The sequence below is a fragment of the Carcharhinus amblyrhynchos genome, chromosome 32 (genome assembly GCF_965287045.1).
Source record: "Carcharhinus amblyrhynchos chromosome 32, sCarAmb.v2.hapA, whole genome shotgun sequence".
Taxonomy (NCBI): Eukaryota; Metazoa; Chordata; class Chondrichthyes; order Carcharhiniformes; family Carcharhinidae; genus Carcharhinus; species Carcharhinus amblyrhynchos.
Genome location: NC_137355.1, coordinates 16,557,247 through 16,582,526, shown reverse-complemented (window position 1 = coordinate 16,582,526; position 25,280 = coordinate 16,557,247). Strand labels below are relative to the sequence as shown.

The 25,280-nt window shown below is 41.7% G+C and overlaps 1 protein-coding gene across 2 annotated transcripts in view; it reads right to left on the bottom strand.

Moving 5' to 3' along the window:
- LOC145360628 (tyrosine-protein kinase CSK) overlaps positions 1-25,280 on the bottom strand; it is a 159,591-nt gene that overhangs the window by 98,892 nt on the left and 35,419 nt on the right. For both annotated transcript variants that reach the window (XM_080215977.1, XM_080215978.1), the window contains exon 2: positions 12,169-12,300. The gene's annotated coding sequence lies outside the window, so the exon portion shown is untranslated. The remainder of the gene's footprint in view (positions 1-12,168; positions 12,301-25,280) is intronic.

Below are 25,280 nucleotides of genomic sequence, written 5' to 3'. Positions count from 1 at the left end.
TAAATCAGTGCACAAAATAAAAGATTAGATCATCTTCCTACACATGTTAAAGTTAAATAGCTCAAAATTGCAAAAATGCTATCTTCTATAACCATAGGTATCAGCCTTTTCTCAGTGGTAGTTCTTGCCTCAGTCAGTTCATGGGCTCTAGCTGAAATCGTAGAAGAGTGCATAACTGACATTTCAGTCCAATAGGGTGCATGGTAGCACAGTGGTTAGCATTGGAGCCTCTCAGCTCCTGGGACCCAGGTTCAAGTCTATCCTCAGGTCACTGTCCGTGTGGAGTCTGTACACGTTAGCCCAGCATCGGCGTGAGTTTCCTCTGGGGGCTCTGGTTCCCTCCCACAGTCCAAAGATGTGTGGGTTAGGCGGCCAAGGGTAAATCCAAATGGTTATAGGGATAAGGCCTGGGTGAGATCGTAGTCAGTGCAGACTCAATGGTCTGAATTGGTTCCTTCTGGGGTTCTACGATTCTATGATAGAACACCACAAACTTCTCAGCCCGGAGAGAATGGAGGAGTGAGGAGGTTACAAAGATGATAAGTAAATATGGAGGGATTTGCAAATAAGGATGTGGTTTCCAAATTGTGTGGTTGAACCACGTGAGGGGAAAGATGTATGTCAGTGAGTACGGATGCAATGGATGAACGCAGCTTGGCATGAAACAGCAGAGCTGCACAGTCGGCGATGTCATCTTTCAGATGAGACTTTAAACTGTGGCCCCATCTGCCCTAGCAAGTTGTTAAAAAATACTGAGGGATCCTTTGTATGACAGGCGGACATATTGGGTATATTCATTGAATCCCTACAGTGCAGGAGGTGGCCATTCGGCCCATTGAGTCTGCACAATCCCTACCAGGGCCTATCCCCACAACCCCATGCAATCCATCTCAGCAGCACATCTTTGGACTGGGAGGAAACCAGAGTGTCTGAAGGAAACCCATGCAGACACAAAAAAAGGGAGAATATGCAAGTTCTGTACAGATAGTGACCCAAGCTCAGAACTCAACCTAGGTCCCTGGTGCTGTGAGGCAGCAGCGCTAACCACGGTCACATTTACATTATTCTCTGAACAAGAGTGCTAAACCAGATTATTTGATCACTTATCTCATTGCTGTTGTATGACTTCGCTACGTGCAACTTGTCTATTTGGTTTTCTTCCTCACCATAGTGACCATACTTGTAAAGTGCTTCCATTAACTGTGAGGCACTTTGGGTTATCCTACAGGCAGTGATGCTAGTGACCACGCAACTTGTTTCAGGATTCTGTGGTCGTGGTTATACTTCCTCCATGCAACATACCGGCCTGGCCTCTGCTGTTCCATGCTTGGAATCAAATAGATAAATCAACATGTGGGTTCAGGGAGGGGTGCAGAAAAATAAATTGTACACTTTATGGTCTAGCAGGCTGCATCAGTGAACTTTAATGACAACTCTGCCCCCAGGATTAATCTAGAACGTGGAATATAGTATAAAAACTTGCAACTATAGAACAAGACACCCAAACCCACGATTTCATCAAGTGGGTAAATGTAACTGTCTTAATGCTTCTATTAAAATTCTACTCTAAAATGTCACAATACCTCTTCCCAGATTACATTACTGACATGTAATTTTCCAATTCATGGAATATTACAGCAACAAAGTAATAATAGAACACACAATGTTAACGGTGTTACATTTTGCATAAATTGAAAGCTGTCTGCGGCAGCTTCTTTGAGAACCTGTCAACCCATCAGACTCACTGTATTCCCTTAACTGCGCACATCCTGAGCACTGTCTTGATGCACCATTATCAAATAAACTGCCGCTGCAACTGCAAAACTAGCTGTGCAAAAAAAATTGCCCGCAAACATTAATCAGCCAGTTCCCTGACTTGCAATTAAAATCCTGCCTGTCTTTGTGCCAATTAGTTGGCAAGTGAAATGAAAACAAAAAAAAGTTTTCTCTGCATGAAATCGTGCATCACTTCCAATTATTATTTGGTACCACGGAAGCTAACACATCAACGCAGTCAGAATGCCTTAAAATATTTGAATTACTTTGAAGAACCAAAAATCCTACAAGCTGTTTTGATCAAAATACTGGAGAATTCTATTTATTTCTATACACTATTAAAATAAAACCTTGATTCAGTTGTTGACTGTAATAATAATAATAAATATGCTTTTGCATCAATACTGAAACTAAAATGTTTAAGCACATTATGTCAGTATTATGCCTTAGATCAGCATTGCTTGAACTGGGCTCAACCAGAGAGTTTACACATTAACAAAACCATAGCTAAATCTGCCTCCTCCATCATGGATTCTACAAAATTCGACCACCCCTAATAATTCAGAATTGCTTCAGTCCTGAAACTGCTTCTCACCCTGCATACTGCCAGCAGGAATCCCTTATTTCATATTTGTTCTAAAAGATCAGGAATTCATATCCTTGCTTGCCTTCCAAAGCTTGCTTTCTGACTACATCTGGTCTCCCACATTCCCAATTTTGCCCTTCTTGACGATGTCTGTTCCTTGGCCTCTCCTCAGGAGCCAACCTGAGGACAGTTATGAACACAGATTGTAAGTGCTTCTGACATGTTTAGATATAAATGTAATTGGGACACATATTGCAGCATCTGTACATTATATATGTTTCACGTGGCATGCACTTCCTGTTCACAGACAGTTTGATGTGGAGATGTCAGCATTGGACTGGGGTAAGCAGAGTAAGAAGTCTCACAACATCAGGTTAAAGTCCAACAAGTTTATTTGGCAGCACAAGCTTTGAGTTTCGCTCCTTCTTCAGGTGAGTGGGGAGTTGTGTTCACAAACAGGGTATATACAGACACAAACTTTATAAGATAATGGTTGGAATGTGAGTCTTTACAGGCACAGATAGTGTGAGTGGAGAGATGGTTAAGCACAGATTAAAGAAGTGCCTACCGTCTCCAGCCAGGACAGTTAGTGAGATTTTGCAAGCCCAGGCAAGTTGTGGGGGTTACAGATAGTGCGATATGAATGCAAGATCCAGTTGAGGCAGTGTTTCCCAGACATTTTATTCATGCTTTATCAATATTGCTCATAATTGATGTTACAGTAACAGTAGTGATTTAGTTGCTGGCTCAGAATCTGTACAGTGCAGAAAGAAACCATTCGGCCCATCGAGTCTGCACTGACCACAATCCCACCCAGGCCCTATTACTAGGGTCAATTTAGCATGGCCAATCAACCTAACCCGCACATCTTTGGACTGTGGGAGGCAACCAGAGCATCCGGAGGAAACCCACACAGATGTGGGAAGAGGGTGCAAACTCCACACACAGTGACCCGAGGCCAGAATTGAACCCAGGAGCCTGGTGCTGTGAGGCAGCAATGCTAACCACTGTGCCACCGTACCGTTCTAGAGACTACCCACCTTGGCAGAGTTTCTGAAGTTTCCCTCCCTGCTCAGCTATCACCTTACCATGGGCAATATAGTGAGCAATTCACTAGCTATCTGAACAGCGCTTATACACTAAAATTCGTGAATAGCTATTTCCTTTCATATTTTCTTCCCAAAATATGCATTTTCTTCAATGTTCATTTTTCTTCAATGTTCATTTTTCACAATACATCTTATAATTATGTAAATCTGCAAAGTGCATCTTACTTCAAAAGGAACTTCAAAAAAATGAATTCCAAATGTATTTCTTCACATATCACCACCCTGACAATTTATCTGTGCTATTCTGCAAAATATATATATAATCCTGAGGCTATTTCCTCATATTCACCAGAAATTCAAGTAGTCAGACAGCCTCTTGCTAGCATCATCACCTGCAGTTTTATCACAGAACAAAGACAGACAGCTAAATCTACATCTCAAAAGGAAAAGGATAATGAGAATTGGCTGTTCATGCATCTACTGGATTAAATATATAGTTCACTATGTCCATTCTGAATCAATGCATGAGAGAAAATTATGCTGCATAAATGGCTATGGAAATGGGAGGGGACAGATGATGCACTACAACTGAACGGTCAGCAGGCAGCTAACAGGGAAGGAGAACAGCTGGAGTCTTTGTGATGGTCAGAGAAATTCTGCAGATTCAACAGCCTCACAGAAGACATCAACTCACGAAGCATTTCTGAAATCACAAGGACAAGACTTCTCCTATCTCAAAAGTAGCTAGCACCGTCCTTATAGTTTTTGCCAGTTGAATTGCATGGCGGCACAGTGAGGTAGCATTGCTACCTCTCAGTGTCAGGGGTCCGGATTCAATTCCGCCTTTGGACGATGTCTGTGTGGAATTTGCACATTTTCCCCTTGCCCCTTAGTGTCCCAAGATATATGTAGGTTGGGGGATTAGCGAGGTAAATACATATGGTTATGGCCATCAGGTTACAAGGATAGGACCTGCGTAAGTGTTGGTGTAGATTCGCTGGGTTGAATGTGCAACCTCTACACTGTAGGGATTCTATTCTATGAATTGTTGAGAGAAGTGATACCATCTGGTAGTAAGACTTTTAAGTTAGATAAGTTCAAAGTTATGTGGTAAATTAAGTTTTGAAATTGATGTTATTAGATTGCTGCAATTTTAATTTTTTTAGGCTTGCGTGCATGTTGCTTAGCATATTTAATATCTTCCACAATGATGGCATCTTATATAAAATGCGACAAAGGTGAGGCTATCTGAAAGGGACATCTCCCTCACTGAGCAGAATCTGTATTAAAAGAAACTTGAACAGATCAATTCTGCGAACAACATCAACAGGTAGCAACACCTGCAGCCTGTAAATTAATGCTTGCCCATAATAGCAACCTACTTTAACATCATTGTTGAAGCATAAACAAGGAATGAAATTGCATGTTTTTAATTTTAAAAGCTGTACATGCATGCGATGCTAAAAAAACCTGTCACCAAATCAATGAAGTTTAACGACTAAACATGCTCATTAATGGAAATTAGTTGTTTGTTAATTCCTACATTTAGAATAGTGAATTACAGAAAGCCTTACTAAGAACTTCATCTTCAGTCTTATTTTCCAAGCACCCTTCCCAATTATCTTGAAACCCACTTACACAATGCCTTTGTACTCATGTCAAGCAGACTTTAAATACTTCATGCCTTAACTTAACATAACAGTCAGCCCCAAAATGCAGTTTCAAATATTTGAAATGACAGAGAACACTGGAGAGTTTTCTATAATACCAGATTTCTATGAACTAGATACCTTCCAGTTAATTACAGTCATTATTTTTCTTAGTTCATGTGGCAACGTAATTGCTAACAAATGTGATTTCTCACAGTGCAATTGTTAAAGGGGCCGGGCATTTTTGTAACTTACTGACATTCATTTTGACACTTGTGCTATATCTAGCCTAGGCAAATAAAGAGGAAGTGTTGTTGGAAACCCAGTTGCAATGGCTCTGAGGAGAGACTGTGCAACAGTCCCTTTTTTAATTCTTACATTGGAAACTGGTTTTTCCTCTGACCTTCAAGTCGAACCTGCAACAGTGCAATATATAGCATTACACAAGCTAAATCATCACTTTACCCATAAACTAATAAATATTTTTGGCAGAAGTCAATGGACAGTAAAATAGCAGGAATTCAGGCTTTATGATGCTACTACCACTAGGGGTCAGCTACCTCAGTACAAAAGCAAGATTGAAGCAGAGTTCTTGCTCAACAGTATAGCATTGTGGCCTGTGTCAGAGCCATCACATACAGGTACTTCAGAACATTTTCACTGAAGCCCGACAATGCAGAATGAGGCCATGCAACCCATCAAGCCTGCCCCAACAACAATTCCACCAAGGCTCTATCCTCATGTATTTACCTCAGCAATCCCCCTGACAGGGGCAATTTAGCATGGCCAATCAACGTAACACCTTCAGGCCAAGAAAGGAAACCAGAGCACCCAGAGGAAATCCGTACAGATATGGGGAGAACATGCAGAATCCACACAAATAAGTCACCGAAGGCTGGAAGTGAACTAAAAGTTCATTTACTAGTCACAAGTAAGGTTTACATATACACTGCAATGAAGTCACTGTGAAATTCCCCTAGTTGCCACAGTCCAGCACCTGTTTGGGTCAATGCACCTAACCAGCACACCTTTCAGAATGTGGGCGGGTACCAGAGCACCTGGAGGAAACCCACATAGACATGAGAAGAACATGCAAACTCTGCACTGACAGTGACCAAAGCCAGGAATCGAATCCAGGGCCCTGGTGCTATGAAGCAGCAGTGCTAACCACTGTGCTAGTTTGCTGCTTCAGACATCAATTGCTGCTCATGCATTTGAAGGCCTTTGTGTAGGTCTGAAGGTTATATTTTTCTTATTGCAATTGTACCACTATGGAAAACACAAACAGAAGCCTAGTGGTGTCCTAAAAGAAGCAAAGTCAAATTAAACTTTCCTATATGCCACTGGTGGTCAAAAAGGCACCAGAGAAGCCGTCAAAGCAAATTTTGAACTCTTCTGTGGAGAGAGAACAGAGCCAACGTCGAGTCTGGATGATCCTAATTAGAATGTTGGCTCTATTCTCTCCACAGATGCTATCAGACCTACTGAGATTTCAGATTCTTTCAGATTCTAGCATTTGCAGTATTTTGCCATTATCTGAACTCTTCTCTTTACAGTTTGGTAGAAGGCAAACAGCAAGTGGGAGTGGCGGAGAATGCAAAGAAACCTATTCACATCGCGCCACACAATTTCCAACTGCTTCACATCACTCATAATAAGTCTCACAACACCAGGTTAAAGTCCAACAGGAGTGCTGCTCCTTCACCTGACAAAGGAGCAGCGGTCTGAAAGCTCATGATTCCAAATAAACCTGTTGGACTTTAGCCTGGTGTTGAGATTTCTTACTGTGCCCACCCCAGTCCAACGCTGGCATCTCCACATCACTCAATATTCAGATTTGAAAACTCTGAGTGATCTGGCCAGATCTCATTCAGTCAGGTGAAGCAACAGACTACCCGAAGTAAACACTCTCAACATTCAGCAAGTTAAGTGCAGTCATTGCTGTCTGAAAAATTTCACCAACTTCTAGAACACGAGTGAAATTTTTTGGTTTAAAAAATTGCAGTGAACAGTCCAAATTTCAGATTCAGTTATGACCAGCTGAAAGCTTACTCAATTCCAGGTAACACAATTAAAAAAAAACACTTTAATCCAGCTCAATTGCAACAATTAAAATAGAGAGACAGGAAATACACTAAGATGATATGGAATTGTGGTCCAAGTTTAATTGCCAAAGGAATTCATTCCACACGCCTACGTCATTCTTAATATAGCTTCTCATTATATTATTCAGTGCTACTGGGTGAATTCACGACTGGAAGTGGGTAGAAAATTAAAATAATTAACACACAACGATTATAAAAATCAACTTGAGGACTTATGATAAAGGCAACAAAAAGAAACATAAGTTGACAATTGTAGATGCTAAATTGAACTTAGCCCATCCAAAAAAAGACTCCAAAGAGGCATGGGATAGGTGGATTGGCCATGCTAAATTGCCCCACAGTGTCAGGGAAACTAGCTAGGGTAAATGCATGGGGTTAGGGCCTGGGTGGGATTGTGGTCAGTGCAAATGGCCTCCTTCTGCACTGTAGGATTCTGTGACTCTGAAATTCTGCAGTCAGCAGTTTCAGCAACAGATTACAACATCACTAAAATACAAATGGGAAAAACAAGCTTGGTGGGGTGGGGGAGAAGAATTTATGTCACACCCAAGTCAAATAGAAGATTGTATATAATAGGCTGCATGAAGTGATCACAAAGCGTCATGAAATGGCCTTGGGGACATTCCATTTCAGTGCATTGCATTCCAAATATTCAGTAAGCACCACAATGATCAGATCATTGCTAGATTATAACTATGCTATAATCCTCATCTCTTTCAACAAATTGGTGTAGATGACATGGCCTTGCCCCAGAATTTATCAAAGCTCGAAGAAAAATCAAAAGGAACCGCTGAAATGTAAACCAGATCAAAACTGAATGAGAAAGATACATTAAACTTGTATGACGAGAGATCACAAAGAAATGTTTATCCTTCAAGAGTTTCTGGTTAATCTGACTGGCTTCATGAAAAGGCGGTGTAGTGGTTCTCAACAGCCCTCTGAGTAGTCAGATGTACAAAGATGATCAGAGATTCAATACTAGGTCATGCTGAGTGACATAATCTTGGCAGTGGAAAAGTTAGTCACAACACACTTGGCAAGAGCTGAGATGGGGAAAAAAAGTTGCCCCACACCAAGATACATACACCCTCTTTGGGAAGGATACATCCTCTATGGCTAAATAAGGAAGTTTAAGATAGCACCAAATTGAAAGAAATATTGTACAAGTCCAGTGCAGATGTTCGGTCAAATTGTAAGAACTAGCAAAGAATGACTAAAGAATAAAGAGGGGTAAAAGAAATGTTTGAGAGGAAAGAATAACTAGTAATATAAAAGCAGATACTAAAGAATTCCAACAAGCATTGAAATAGGAAATGAATAACTAAAGTGAGTGCTGACTCCCTCAAGAACTTGGGAAATCAATGGAAGACATGGAAGCGGCAGAGGCAGTGAATAGGTATCTTATGTCTGTCTTCACAATAGAAGGCTTTGAAAACTTGCAAAAATAGACTTGAAAGTCGAAGAGTGAATGGGAGGGAGGAACTTAAAACCATCACGATGAAAAAGATACAAGGAAACCTATTAAACCGAATGACTGTCAAGCCCCCAGAGCCAGATGGCCTGCATCCTCAGGTCTTAAAATAACTGGCTGCAGAGGTAGTAGATGCATAGGTTAAAATCTAAAATTCTTCTGATTCTCAAAGGATCCCAGTGGATTGGAAAATAACTAAGGTAAAACCTTTATTCAAGAAAGGAGGGAGACAGAAAGCAGGAAGCCTCAGGTAAGTTAGTCTAACATCTATTACAGGGAATGTGCTTGAACCTATTACTGAGGTTAGGGCAGGATACTTAGAAAATTGTAATTTAGTCAGGCAGAGAGCCAACATTTGCAAAAGGGAAACCGCATTTAACTAAAGTTTTTTTTAAGTAACAAGGTGAATAAAGGGTAACCTGTAAATCTGGTGTACATAGATTTCAAGAAGGCATTTTCGATAAAGTGCTACATTAAAGGTTACAACACAAGATTACATTACTGTAGGTGGAATAGCATGAATAAATGATTGGTTAGCTAATAGGAAGCAGGGAGTAAGGATAAATAGGTTTTTTTCCACGTTGGCAAGCTGTAACTAGTGGACTGCCACAGTATTCAGTGCTGATGCTTCAATGATTTACAATCTATGTTAATGATCTGGGTGGAAGAACCAAATGTATGATAGCTAAATTTGCCAATGACATCAAGATAGGTAGGAAATTAAGTAGTCAAGTTAGACTGCAAAGGGATGTAGATAGGTTAAGTAAGTAGGCAAAATTTTGGAGTATCATGTGGGAAAATGTGAACCTTCTGCTTTAATGATGAAGAGTTGAGCTGACAGCTGGGGTGGGATTTTACAGCCACACTCAAGAAATTCCTGCCCACGGTCATTGTCCACCCCTCACCCACTCCAAATTGGGGGGGGGGGGAGGGGGGGGGGGGGGGGCAAGGCTGTAGCATTCCGGCGCTAGTCATTCTCTTCTTTCCCCCACTCTGATTAAACAGCTATCAGTCCACAAACCTATTTCCTAGCACTGACAGGCACAAATCAAGTCAAACTCAATATTCGTAGGTTTTTTTAAAGTTGGTAATTTTAAATAACTATATAAGCACAGAAGAGAATAAAGGGAAGTGGGAAAAGACAGATTTTGTTAAGCCTTCAAATTAGGGAGTTGCTTTTTTTTAAATAAGTGTGCGTGGCCAGTATTATCTATTGTGGGAGTCTTGTGGGGCAGTGGAGTGGCTAGCATCCTTGCTTGAGTCAGAAGCTCTGGGTTCAAGTGCTACTCTGGAACTTGATGGCCAAGGAAGGTGTGCTCATAATTCAACAAATTGGGTTGATCATTGGCTTGCGAATCCTTCCTATATACACCTCGACAGCAATAAAGAACAACAAAGAACAAAGATTCCAGCACAGGGACAGGTCCTTTGGCCTGCCAAGCCTGCACCAACCATGCTGCCCGAATGAACTAAAATGCCCTACTCTTCTGGGGACCATAGCAATCCATTCCCATCCTATTCATGTATTTGTCAAGATGCCCCTTCAAAGTCACTGTCCTCTCTGCTTAAAATGCCCTGTCACACAGCAGGAGAGATTCCCAATCAGCCATGTGGTGGAAAGGAACTGAAGCCTTAACCATTACCATCCATTGCCCCAGACTACAATATGCAAAGTGACATGTTGCTATAGCAACAGGAACTCTGATCTGAAGTAATGGGGATATTTGTAACAAGATAATACTCATGGGTGGCGTGTTAAAGAGATTTTTCATCAGCATACAAACTGTTGCTAAAAAGAATTTTTGAAGAGCAAAATCTCCTTTGATTTAAGGGAGGAAGAGAAGCTAGTGGATGGATCAATGTTTCTGATACTGTTTCATTCAGTAATGAAATTTTCAGTTGGAAAATGGGTTAGAGAAAGTTTGAGAAGTGGGACAGGAGAAAGTTAAAGGTGGATCTGTAATTATCATTTAAGATTCCCTTCTCATTTTGAAGAAAACCAATTACCTGGCAAGAAAATGCTGGGTAGTCTGTATTGCTGCCAGTTATATCTCTAAAAACAGCTGTGCTGTTCTTGCAGAGCGCCAGCATCATGCACCATAGAAAGCATCCTTTCTGGTTGTATCACAGCTTGGTTTGGCTCCTTCTCTGACGAAGACCGCAAGAAACTACAGATGGATGTGAACGAAGCCTAGTCCATCACTCAAACCAGCCTCCCACCCGTGGACTCTGTCTACACTTCCCACTGCCTTGGAAAAGCAGCCTGCATAATCAAGGATCCCACACACCCAGGCATTCTCTCTTCCTTTGGGAATGCTCTGAAATTGTGTAACAACCAATTCAAGAACAGCTTTTGTGCTGCCAGATTTTTGAATGGACCTATTTTATATTAATTTGATCTTTCTCTACGCCCAACAACTGTAACACTATATTCTGCACTCCTTTCCTTCTGTACTCTATGAACAGTATGCTTTGTCTGCGTAGTGCACAAGAAATAATACTTTTCACTGTTTACCAATACATGTGACAATAATAAATCAAAATCAAATTAGCATGAATAATGGGTCAAATGACCCTTGCTGTACTACTCTCCTATTCACTGGGCTCTGGTTATATGCTGAGTGGAATTAATAAAAGCCTAGCCCAAACAGATGATTACTTATAGCATTACAACACCAAGGTTAAACATGCAGCATGAAAGAATCCCAGTACTTAACCCAAATCTGCACTAAAACTCAATACTCCAAAATGCTGCCCCACACAATGAAACAATAAAAAGAGGCTATTTTCCCTCAATTCAATTCATCATTTCTTTCACCGACCCAAGAAACCTGGTGAGATATAGTATCATATTTTTATTCATCCTTGTGAAAACTGTTCCCATTATTCATAAGCATTCCATCCCAAGAAATCTACAATTTCACTATTTTCACTGAACCACTTCTCTGCACAGGTGGTTAGCACTGCTGCTTCACAGCGCTGGGGTTTGGGTTCGGTTCGGTTCCTGGCTTGGGTCACTGTGTGCGGAGTTTGCACGTGCTCCCTGTGTCAGGGGGGATTTCCTCCAGGTGCTCTGGTTTCCTCCCACAGTCTGGAAGATATTTAGTTAGGTGCATGTTCCTGAACAGGCACGGAGTGTGGTGACTAGAGGAATTTCACAGTAACTTCATTGCCGAGTTAACACAAGCTTTATTTGTGACTAATAAACAAACTTTAACTTTTTATTCAAGTTCCACATCAAAGGCAGCAATCCGGGGCTTCGGAAGAAAGACTGCAGGAAAAACTTACTTTCATCATTCTCTAGATGATTGTTTGAGGTTGAACAAATCTGAGTTTCTTTTGGACTGAACAAAATGGACTTAGAATCAGGAAGTACAAATCCTTTAACTGGTTTTGGTGGTCATTGTCACAGCACTCAAGAAATTATTGGCTCATATTTGCAAATTACCATCAAAACAATCCTGTAAATGACAAAATTGGTTTGATCAATTCACAACTGTTATTTTTCATAAGATAATTAAAGCTGTCCTACCTGTAATATTTCCAACTAACTCAGCAGATGCATCTGTTCAATGCGAAGGTCTGTCGAGCAATAGTAAGAACTGGTAGGACACTGGTTCAGTCTCAGCTCTACTGAAGTGCACAGATGAGGTTGCGCTAGGTTCTGAATGAATAAAAAGAAAATGGTGTCACCAGATGGAACTGTGGAGCTGGGCACCACCAATGCTTTTAATTTCAATGTGAGCTGTGAGAAGAAACACTCGTTCCACACTATACTGGAGCTTCAGGATGTTGTGTTACCAATAACCATCCGCGGATTAATACTAATGCAAACTATATTCAAATAGGGTACCTCGGACAAACCAGCCACTTTCACACAAACAGAGCCCAGCCAAAACTGACAACAGCAGCTCAGGTATGCAACCTAACTACTCCATAACACAGGATTCTGTACTCACCAGTGGCACAATGGTTAGCACTGCTGCCTCACAGCGCTAAGGACCCAGGTTCGATTCCTGGCTTGGGTCACTATCCGTGTGGAGTTTGCACATTTTCCCTGTGTCTGTGGGCTTTTCCTCCCACAGTCTGAAAGACATGCTGGTTAGGTGCATTGACCCAAACAGGTGCCGTGTGGCAATTAGGGGAATTTCACAGTAACATCATTGCAGTGTAAATGCAAGACTTACTTGTGACTAATAAATAAAACTTAGCTTTTTTTTACTTTTCTCTGAGCTGTTCCCAGGGGAACACACCCAGACAGACCTGAACTGCTGTTGGTGGATCACCAACTCACGTGAAAGACACTATTTAGCCCATCCAAACTTGCTGACCTTTCAGTGCAAAGAGCTGTCCAATGTCAAGGGACGCATTCAAATGTCTAGGAAGGATGGACTAATGCTCAGGATGGAGTGGGGGAGAGGAGTGGATTTGGTCAAGAAGAGTGCAGTAGAGAAAAGCCACAAGCCAAGACCCTCCTACCATAGCACACTAGGGCTAGAACACGTGCAAAATCCCTCAGGCGGAACGCACCGCAGAATGACTGACATTAACTGTAAATATAAATACAACCTTTAACAGCAAGTGCAGTGAAGCAGTAACACATTATGTTGAAAGAAATGGAACCACATTGCATATTATTGTCAAACTTGGAACAGTTTATGTTCTTTTAAAATTTTATGAATAAAGTAAATATTTTGAAAATAATCTAGATTCCTATCCATTTTTACCATTTGATTCACCTCAACAAGTAGTTTTTCCTGAAATAGTGAAAGGAATACCTTAATTTCGGGTGCCAGAGTAATTCAATGGAAATGACTCAATGCAAAATTGATACTTCCCTTAATTCTGCGCCAGTATTTTAATACTAAGCTCAAAGATAACACACATGATACCAATTCGATCGCTGCCAACAAACATTAAATGAGTTCAATTTATTACCAATTTATGGGAAAATTGCAAGCTTTGAGAAATTGGGTGGACTTTATTTTGTGCATGTCTTCAGAGACGTGTGAGAGATGGACTGGACTTCGTTCACATTCCTTTGTGGTTTTTTGTGGTCTTGATAGGTGTAAGTAATTGATTTATTTGGAAGGGGCTATTTGCTAAACAGGACAAAGACCTCCAAGTTTTCCACGTCTGAGTGGGTTTCCCCCAGGTGCTCCCACACTCCAAAGAGGTGCAGATCAAGTGGATTGGACATGCTAAATTGCCCCTTCATGTCCTAGGATACGCAGGTTAGAGGGGTTAGCAGGGTAAATATGTGGGGTGATGCAGATAGGGCCTGGGTGAAGTTGTTGTCGGTGCAGACTCGATGGGCCTATTGTCCTCCTTCTACACCATAGGGTTTCTACACTCTTCAACTCCCCAGGGTAAAGAGCTGCAACCCCAGCTTGGACTCAGGCTCTATGTCCGCAGAACTCTAGTTTGGATTCTCATTCAACTGCCACTCCATTCTCTCGGCCCTACAATCCACACTGCCCAAAGTTCCTGACTTCGCCATACGCACCATGCATCACACGCTGCTGTGCTACCATAGCTGCCTTTTTTCATTAATCAGTGTGAATCTGAACTCATCCCTAAAACCAAATCTGCATGTCACTCAGCCTGCAGGCCATATCCATCCATCCAAGGCAACCCGTTTCCACTTGCTGGTTTGCCAAGTCTAAGCTGACACCCAATGGGTGGACAACTCAAAAATCTGAACATCTAGATCATTTGGAACCAGAACGTCAAGCACTGGAAAAGTTACAAGAACGTCGGCATGCTTTGAACATGACCTTCAAAACCTCTTGTGTACCCAAGGAGTCCGTCAAAACAAGGCATTTAGACATTTCTGCTCCATTAATGACTCAAAGCGTGACGGGCTTGATCCAAACAAATGAGTTCAAGTAGTATACATGCTGTAAACAACAGACTTTTATTACAAAACCTGTTTAATATAGAATTAAACTATCCCATTACTGGTCTCAACTGTTTTACCAACTTTGACCACCAAAAACAATTTACCAAGCGGATTATGCACAATACTCAGTTTATTCGCATTGTAAAAAGATGCCACCCAAACTTTCAATATTTCTGGTTTACCTAACTTTTGATTTTATTTCATTGCTCACATTCATCAACACTGGTCGGAACTTGGAGTGTTTAGTGCTGTAAAAGCTCCCAAGTGCTTCATGGGACTGTTATCAAACAAAATTTAACAGTCATGTAAGGAGATACCAGGACAATTGACCAAAAGCTTGGACAAATAGGTTTTAAATGGACATCTTGAAGGCGGTTGAGGTCTAGGGAAGGAATTCTGCAACTTATGGCTGAGGGAACTGAACTCGGGTCACCAGAAAGCATACATAATAATTGGATGAATGCAGGAAGACAAATGGGACTGTGAAGTTGGAGGAGATTAAAAATTAGGGAGGGGCAAGATCATGTGTGCAAGGACGTGGAGGCTTCGAAGAAAGTGAAGACAAGGTTTACCAGGATGTTGCATGGTATGGAGGGTATTAGCTATGAGAAGGGATTGAGTAAACTGGGATTATTCTCCCTGGAAAGATGGAGGCTGAGGGGCAACCTGATAGAAGTTTATAAAATCATGAAAGGTACAGATTGGGTGAAGAGTTGGAATCCTTTTCCCAGGGCAGAAATGACAATTATAAGGGGGCACAAGTTCAAGATAAGGAGGGAGAGATTCGGTGGAGATGTACAGGGGAAGCTTTGTAGGGCCCTGGACTGCACTTCCAAGTGAGGTGGCTGAGGCAGATACATTAGTTACATTTAAGACTTATCTTGATAGGCACATGAACAAATGGGGAATAGGAGGTTATAAGCAGTTGGTATAGACAAGTAAATGTGATTGGCGCAGGCTTGTGCTGTACTGTTTTGTTCAATCGTGAAGGAATTTGAAAATATGGTGGAGAAAATCACCGTTGTCCAAAAAGAAGCCAATGTTGGAAGTTATAGAGCAGACCATAACTTAACCCAATTTTAAATGGTAATTTTGATCCTTGTCATGTCCCAGCAAACAAGTGCTTTACAGTAACACAGTAAAAAGATTATAAACTTTACAATCCCCTCCATCTGTTTGCGGCCTAACAGGGAAAAGGCTAAGATTACAAAGTATTGCAGTGCAGAAACAGGCCATTCAGCCCAATAGGTCGACATCAATTTTCATGCTCCCGACCTCCATTTAACTCCATTAATATATTCTTCAGTTCCTTGCTCACTGCTAGCTTCCCCATTCAATTCAACTACTCCATGTGGTAACGAGGTGTGTATTATAACCATTTTCTGGGTAAAACAAATCACTAATTTCCCAAGAGTTATCAGGAAGGGTTAAGTTAGTTGTTATTCAATCTACTCTCTTATACAGTAAAGAGACCTGGTCTGCACAGTCTTTCCTTGTAGGTTCACAAGTTCTGGCTTAACTTAGCGTTGAGGCGCCCAAGTTTTACAAGTGCTACAGTTGGCTGCTTTAATTTCTGAAAGCTCAGGGGGAGCCTGGCAGATCTGAGAAGGCAGCAAAAGGTTGGCAATTGTGTTGCAGGCCATTGGGGCAAAGGCAACCCTTTGGCGCAGCAGTGTTCTGCCCAGTGTGGCTGATGAGCTGGCTGCATTTGAGTTGCTGCTGGAGTTCAGAACCAGGAGAAAGTCTTGGAAGACAAGTTTGAGAGTCTACAAAGGTAAGCTGTAGTTGAGACGGCTCAGGTTGAGACACTTGGACAGAATTCCAAGGCAAAATCTCTAAAGGCAAAAACTGGAATCCCTTGCGAGAGGCACAGTTCCAACACGATTGGGTGACTCGGTGCTTATTGACATTTGGAGGGGATACTAAAAATCCATGGGATCAGTCTTGTTCACATCTGTTATTTATTATGCAGTGTATTTGACCACAGTACGCCCGTTAATCCTGAATGGTAGAGCACAAGATAGGTATCACAAGTTTTATCCTTCTGATCATGTAAAGTTTTTGTTTGTTCAAAGGTAATGGAATAAGAACATAACTTGGAGCAGGAGTAGGCCATCTGGCCCCTTGAATCTGCTCCGCCATTCTGTAAGATCATGGCTGATCTCGTGGACTCAACTCCATTTATCGGCCTGCTCATCACAACCCTGATTGCCATTGCTGTTCAAAAATCTACCTTTGCCTTAAAAACATTCAATGAGGTAGCCTCAACTGCTTCACTGGGCAGGGAATTCCACAGATTCACAACCCTTTGGATTAAGGAGTTTCTCAACTCAGTCCTAAACTTCCTCCTTCTTATTTTGAGGCCATGCCCTCTTGTTCTAGTTTCACCCGCCAGTGGAAATAACTTCCCTGCTTCTATCTTATCTATTCCCTTCATAATCTGAGATATTTCTATATGATCCCTCCTCATTCTTCTGAATTCCAATGAGTATACTCCCAGTCTACTCAGTTTCTCCTCATAAGCCAAGCCTCCCAACTCTGGAATCAACCTAATGAATCTCGTCTGCACCCCCTCCAATGCCTGTATATCCTTTCTCAAGGAAGGATACCTAAACTGTACACAGTATTCCAGATGTGGACTCACCAGCACCTTATACAGCTGCAACATAACCTCTCTATTTTTAAACTCCATCTGTCTCTAGTAATGGATAAAACTTCATTTGCCTTCTTAATTACTTGCTGCATCTACAAACCACATTTTTGCAATTCATGCACAAGGACACCCAGGTCCCTCTGCTACAGTTTTTTACCATTTAAATAAATCCATTTTGCCGTTATTCCTACCAAAATGGATGACCTCACATTTACCAACACTGCATCCATCTGCCAGACCCTTGCCCACTCACTCAGACTATCCATATCCCTTTACAGACTTTCAGCATCCTCTGCACATTTTGTTCTGCCACTCATCTTAGTGTCATCTGAGAACTTTAACACACTACACTTGGTCCCCAACTCCCCATCATCTATGTAAATTGTAAACAATTACGGTCCCAATACTGATCCGAGGCACACCACTAGTCACTGATTACCAAGCAGAAAACAACCATTTATCCCCACCCTTTGCTCTGTTAATTAACCAATCCTCTATCCATGCTAATACATTACCCGTAACACCTTGCACCTTTACCTTATGCAGCAGCCTTTTGTGCAGCACCTTGTCAATTGCTTTCTGGAAATCCAGATGCATCACATCCACTGGTTCCCCACTGTCCACTGCACTCATAATTAATGTCCTCAAAGACTTCCAGTAAATTAGTTAAACATGACCTGCCTTTCACAAACCAAAGTAATGGGACAATTTCTATCCAGATGCCTCACTAGTTCTTTCTTGATGACAGATTCAAGTATTTTCCCCACTACAGAGGCTAAGCTAACCAGCCTATAGTTACCCACCTTTTGTCTACCTCCTTTTTTGAGCATTGTGTCCTTATTCTCTTAGTAAATAAATACCTTGCCCCTCAATGTTTGCCAACTTTAAAAAGGTTACTAATCCCTAATCAGATGTCAGATCATGGATAAGTTCTGGACTGGTAAGGGCATCAAAGGTTACAGGGGAAATGCAGGAGAATGGGACTGAGAAGCACATCAGCCATGATTGAATGGCAGGACAGACTTGTGAGCCAAATGGCCCAATTCTGCTCCTATACCTAATGGTCTTATCACACCTTTCAGTTAAAGTATCATTATACCATATTTCACCCTTGCCAGTGTCCTAAAATCCATTTTATAGTAGAGGTCAAAACAGTTCAATTGTTGGGACCAGTAACTTAAAGAATGGGTAGAAAGGCAAGATTCTAAAATAGTAGGTGGTCTTACTTACCTAGAGACATGATGTCTGCACTGCTTGCTAAGCACTCCGGAGGGTGTTGTGTTTTGGGAGTTAAAAGCTAATGCTGTTATCGAAATGGGCAGAGCTCAAGAAAGTTCCCTGGTTTCAACTGCTCTGAAATAATGCTGCTGTTAGCAGGCTCAAGAAAATCCCAGTAGCCAGAGCAACCAAGAGCTGAAGTTTGGATCTCACGAGGTTTGCAGTTCAAAGTAGCCCCGGTGGGAGACAATTAGGACTCAGAATTTCTGGGAAGCTGAGAAGATAGTAGGTGGTCACTTCATCCGTGCTGGAGACAGTGAGGGCCCAGAGAAGCTCCAGAAGCCACTGACAGTTCAATGCAGCTGGGAGATTGAATGAATCATAGAATCCCTATAGTGCAGAAGGAGGCTATTCAGCCCATCAAGTCTGCACCGACCACAATCCCACCCAAGCTCTATCCTCATAACCCCATGCATTTTATCCTAGCTAGTCCCACTGACAGTAAAGGGCAAGTTAGCATGACTACTCCACCTAATGCACACATCTTTGGGCTGTGGAGGAAACTGGAGCATCCAGAGGAAACCAGAGCACCCAGAGGAAACCCACGCAGATACAGGGAGAATGTGCAAACTCCATATAGACAGTGACCTAAGGCGGGAATCGAACCCGGGTCCCTGGCACTGTCTAACCAATGTGCCAGTGCCACCCCAAGTTGGAGTTCTGAGAAATCTGGAGGTAGGGCCAGGTTAGTGAAGCTAGTGGTCTGCAAAAGAATTGGAAGCATGCTGATAATTGGAGGCAGACTGCAGCTTTGGAATCTCATAATGCGATCTTAGGAAAAAGGATTGAACTACTGCGAGACGAGTAGTCATTGAGGCAGCATTGGGCACAGCAGCTTTCAAGAAAACTCAGACAGTAGCACTTTAAAAAAAAGTGAAGAACTGAAATTCCTATTGAGGGAGACAGAGGTTTAACAACATTTATTTACTTCTAGTGTCACTGACATTTGGGTGGGTTGCTGAGAAATCAGAGGAATCTGCCTTGGTCGCATTTGCCATGTGATATGTTTGACCACAGTTTGACTGTTGATTCATGTTAATTCTGAATGTTAGAGTAGAGACAGATTCTGTAAATGGTTTTACTTTGTATAGTTTATTTTGTTTACTTAAACCCATGAAATCTTGTGGCTTTATTTTCCTAGTGGGTATCAGATTTCAAACTTTGTCTATGCTAAAGGAAAGGTCACTGGTCTGTAACAAGTCAAACCAGTAAACTTCAGGAGAGCTGTTCTGCAGTGACAAGAGCCTGCATTACACATCCCTGTTGAGAAGCAGCCAAAGCAGTCTAGATTCATAACAAGTTCAGATAATTATTCCTTTTCCTACAGGGAACTAGATCGAGACACAGAATTACAGATCACCTGGGTGGATCCTAAGCCAGCTTGAAATTCTAAGAATCTAATTGTGACTACAAAATATCAACTTTAAAACACAACTGTTGTAACTCAAGGATTCTGTCCTGGATTCAAAGGATTAATTTTTTTCCATAGAATGTTGACAGAATTGTCTTGGAGCCAGATACAACTTATTGCAACATTATTCTGCACCCTATCCTTTCCTCCCGCCGCCCCCCGCCCCCCCAATGTACTTTATGAACGGTATGTTTTGTCTGTATAGTCGCAAGAAATAATACTTGGGGGAGATGATGACCTAGTGGTATTATCGCTAGACAATTGACCCCGAAACTCGGCTAATGTTCCGGGGACCCAGAATCCCACCACGGCAGATGGTGGAATTTGAATTCAATAAAAAAAATCTGGAATTAAGAATCTACTGATGACTACAAAACCATTGACAATTGTCAGAAAAACCCATCTGGATCGCTATTGTTCTTCAGGGAAGGAAATTTACTGCACTTACCTGGTCTGGCCTACATGTGACTCCACAGCCGCAGCAATGGAGTTGACTCCCAACTGCCCTCAGGCAACTAGGGATGGGCAAATACTGACCAGCCAGCGACACCCAAGTCCCATAAATAAAAAAGTAATTTCACTGTACCCCAATATCCGTGACAATAAGTCAAATCAAAACATATACTGGTGGAGTTGCTCAAAGACAACAGGGAAGATGAGCATTTAACTAAAACAAATAAGGATGCATCTGACTATAAACTGGAAATTGTGAAAACAATGTCTACACAAGCATCATGATAAGCGAAATCAGATTACGTCAAAGGCTTTCAACTTCCTTCACAGTCTTAATCACTCATATTGTGCACAGATACTAAAGACTACTTTATCTCACATCACTACCAGAGGTTATATGGACGACATGACCTTGAGAGGCACAGTTTGTGATTATCTCTCAGAACTTGAATGGTTAAAAGACGCACACAACACTTCAATCAGACATCTTAACTGCTTTGGCAACAATGTACAGTTTATAGTACACACTTTTCAGCATTCAATGTCATTTGGAACAATAATGCACTTCTGCAGATTTGGTTTATTTTCCTCCCACTCCCGTCCTTTATAGAAGTTTAGAAAGCATCCACTTTGAAAGGATTGTTTCCTTACCACTAGTTCCTGAAATAATTCAAAGTCAACAAGAAATAAACAGAATATCTCAGGAAAATGTTTTGAAAATTGACAGCATACTCTGTACTTTTCCTCTACGTAGCTCAGAGCAGAATTAATTCTCTCTCACTTCAGATGAGTAACATCCAAATTTGGAGAAGTTGGCCATCGATTCTTTGAGCCATTCAATAAGATCATGGCTGATCTGATTGTAATTTCATCTCCACCTTCCCACCTACCCCCAAGAACCTTTTAAACGCCCCCCCCCCCCCCCTTGCTTATCAAGGATCTTTCTAGCTCGTGCCTTAGAAATATTCAAAGGCCCTATTGCATAAGAACATAAGAAATAGGAGCAGGAGTAGGTCACCTAGCCCCTCAAACCTGCCCTGCCATTCAATAAGATCATGGCTGATCTGAAAGTCGTTCAGTTCCACTTACCCGCCTGCTCCCCACTATTTAGTATTTCCACTACCTTTTGAGAGAGGGTTCCAAAGATTTATGCCCCTTAGAGAAATAATTTCTCCTCATCTCAGTATTAAACGGGCAATTCATTTTTAAACAGTGACTCCAAGTTCTAGACTCTAACACAAAAGAAAACATCCCCTCCATATCCACCCCATCAAGAGGCCCCAGAATCTGTTTTAATCAAGTCGCCTCTTACTCTTCTAAGCTGCAGTGGATACAAGCCAACCTTTCCTCACAAGGCAAGACACCTACTCTAGGTATTACTTCTCTGAACTGCTTCCAAAGAAATTACATCTATCCTTAAGTGAGGAGACCAATATGGTACACAGTGCTCCAGATGTGGTCTCTACAATGCCCTACATAACTGAGGTGTAATCTCTCCACTTTTGTATTCAATTCCCCTCGCAGTAAATGATAACTTTCCTAATTACTTACTGCATAATGATTTTCTGTGATTCATGCACCAGGGCACCCAGATCCCTCTGCATTTCGGAGCTCTGCAATCTCTCACCATTTAGATAATACACAAACAGAATCCATGATGGTCTTACATAACTAATTAAGTTTGTGCAACAGTTTGAACCTCACTGCTTTTGGCTAAGATCAAGTGTCAGATCAAGCCCAAGACAGGGTGGAATGCTTCATTTCATCAACTTGGATCTTGTTTGTCCATTTTATGGGGACCGTGAATTGGATTTTGAATTTGGTTTTTAGAGAAAGCAAGGAATGGATTTGGTTTGCTCAGTCCAACCTAAGCATTGGCTTTGTAACTTTAAGAATAGAGTAAGAAATTTAAAAGGCTTACCTGAGGTCATTCAATTTCTATAATCAAATCACAATATCTATATTTACAAATTAACATTTAGGTGCATTTTGCAAAATGGCAACTGAGTTTCATTCTTGCAATTTAGGATGGTGTTTTTTCATATTTAGACATTGTTGAGTAACACACTACTCCAAATCAGCCCTCCTTCAACCTCTGCCTTACAGATTTGCTCCCCATGATTAAAACCAAAAGATTTTTGACAGTGCCCTCAACCAACTCTCTGAACTTTACCACTGTTCAGTCCATCACCTGCAAAATGCTGGGGACGTTATATTAAAAACCATATACAAATGCAAATTGTTGCTATTCCTAAATCCCACATTGTAAACTGTCCACTTGTGGATTATACTTCCAGAATCACAATGTCAAAGCTTATTTGTCACGAGTAAGGGTTACATTAACACTGCAATGAAGTTACTATGAAATTCCCTAGCCGCCACACTCTGGTGCCTGTTCAGGTCAATGCACCTCACCAGCACATCTTTCAGAATGTGGAAGGAAACCTGACCAGACATGGGGAAAACATGCAGACTCCGCACAGTGCCCCAAGCCTTGAATCAAACCCCGATCCCTGGCGCTGTGAGGCAGCAGTGCTAACCACTGTGCCATCATGCTGCACTAGAAGCAAAGCTGTAGAAAATGTGTAACCACATTAAGCTTTCAAAATAACTGCCACTTGCAATTCAATATTGCACATTTTGGAAAAAAAACAATTAAACAAGTTTCTCTTGGCACAGTGGTTAAAGATTCCACATTCCCACAAGATTCATGGTATCGTAATGAAATAAAGCTTTGAGCAAAATTTAATCATTTACGTCATCCAAACTTAAACATGTTACATCCTCTAATTAACTGCCAACTCAAATGAATTCACACATATCCTCTGAAATGAATTTCTCCTCCCTGAACCTTACCCCACACATTGAACTCTTGAGAATACAGCCCGCGACTGATGTATGCGATTGAGACCCACTGTTAGGTTTACAGAATGTCAAATTTACAAAGTAAGCTTTGACAAAAGTATATGATTAAACTAGAAAAGAGTGCACAAAAGATTTACTAGGATGCTACCGGGATTTGATCGTTTGAATTATGAGGAGAAGCCACATAGACTGGGACTTTTTTCCCCTGGAGTGTAGGAGGCTGACGGGTGATCTTATAAAGGTCTATAAAATGAGGGGCACAGAACAGCGAGATAATCAACATCTTTTCCCAGAGGTAGGCGAGTCTAAAACTAGAGGGTTTAGGTTTAAGGTGAAAGGGAAGAGATACAAAAGAGTCCAGAGGGACAATTTTTTCACTCAGAGGGTGGTGAGCGTCTGGAACAAGCTGTTATAAGCCGTAGTAGAGGCAGGTACAATTTTAAAAAGCATTTAGACAGTTACATGGGTAAGATGGATGATGGGCCAAATGCGGCAATTGGGACTAGCTTACTGGTAAAAACTGGGCGGCATGGACAACACAGAAACATAGAAATCCTACAGTGCGGAAAGGGGCCATTTGGCCCATCAAGTCTGCACCGACCACAATCTCACCCAGGCCCTAGCCCTATATCCCCACATATTTACCCGCTAACCCCTCTAACCCATGCATCTCAGGACATTACGGGGCAATTTTAGCATGGCCAATCTAACCCACATATCTTTGGACTGTGGGAGGAATCCAGAGCACCCAGAGGAAACCCACGCAAACACGAGGAGAATGTGCAAACTCCACACAGATGGTGACCCAAGATGGGAATTGAATCCAGGTCCCTGGAGTTGTGAAGCAGCAGTACTAACCACTGTGCTACCGTGCTGCCCACAAGTTGGGCCTAAGGGCTGGTTTTCATGCTGTAAACCTCTATGATTCTATAAGTGTAAGGTTGAAGGGGCAGCTGAAAAATCCTGTACTGGGGTATACCATTTGCAAAATCCATACAATTAGTTACTTCCACTTCAGTGAAAAGTTCATTGCTGTAGATAGACTTTTTTTATTGGAAAGGAAAAGGAGGAACAGAAAATTTTACTAAAAATAGAGATGACCCAATTGTGTAAATGTTAGATGAGCAGTACTGATCAGGATGATAAATATTTCAACCAGGAAGTTGAACTTCAAATTAAATTCTTTAAAAAAAAGCAGTAGCCCCAAATCCTCAAACCAAAGTATGGTAAAATGTCATCAAAATAAGAGAACAAAAAGACATAGAACGTTCCCAATGCACTTTACAGTCCGAGTATTTCTGGACTGCAGTATTATCATTAGGAAGCATGGCAGTCAATATGCATACAGCAAGTTCCCACAATGTGATAATCACCACATTGTCTCATTGAGCAGACCTGGGCAGGTTACAGTTTTTAATCCACCCCCAGCAGCACCAGGGAAAATACACAGTGCACACCGAACGTGCATGTTTCCGGTGCTTGTCCGATCCCCATCATTTGTTTGTAGGTAATACCGATTTAATTTTTTTTATATTCATTCGTAGAACGTGGGCATTGCCGGTTGGCCAGCATTTATTGCCCATCACAAGAATCCTTACAATGCAGGTGGCTGCCATTCGGCTCATCGTGTCTGCACTGACAACAATCCCAGGCAGGACCTACCCCTTAACCCCGTGTATTTACCTTGCCAGTACCCACAACAATAATGGACAATTTAGCATGGCTGATGCACCTAACCAGGACAGCTTTCAGACTGTGGGAAGAAACTGGAGCAGCTGGAGGAAATGCACATAGACACAGGGAGAACGTGCTAACTCCACATGGACAGTGACCCGAGGCCTGGAATTGAACCTGGGTCACTGGCGCTGTAAGGCAGCAGAGCTAACCACTGTGCTGCCTTCATTTTAAGTGGGGAGATGAGAAAAGCTGGGCTAGCTGTCCTTTAAGCACAGAAAGTTAATAGCAGATTGAACAGAAGTGTTCAAAAAAATGAGAAACCATTTCAGGCAGAAGGGTCAACAACCAGAGGGCACAGAATTAAGGTAACTGGCAAAAGAACCAAAGGGAAGTAAATTTGTAGAC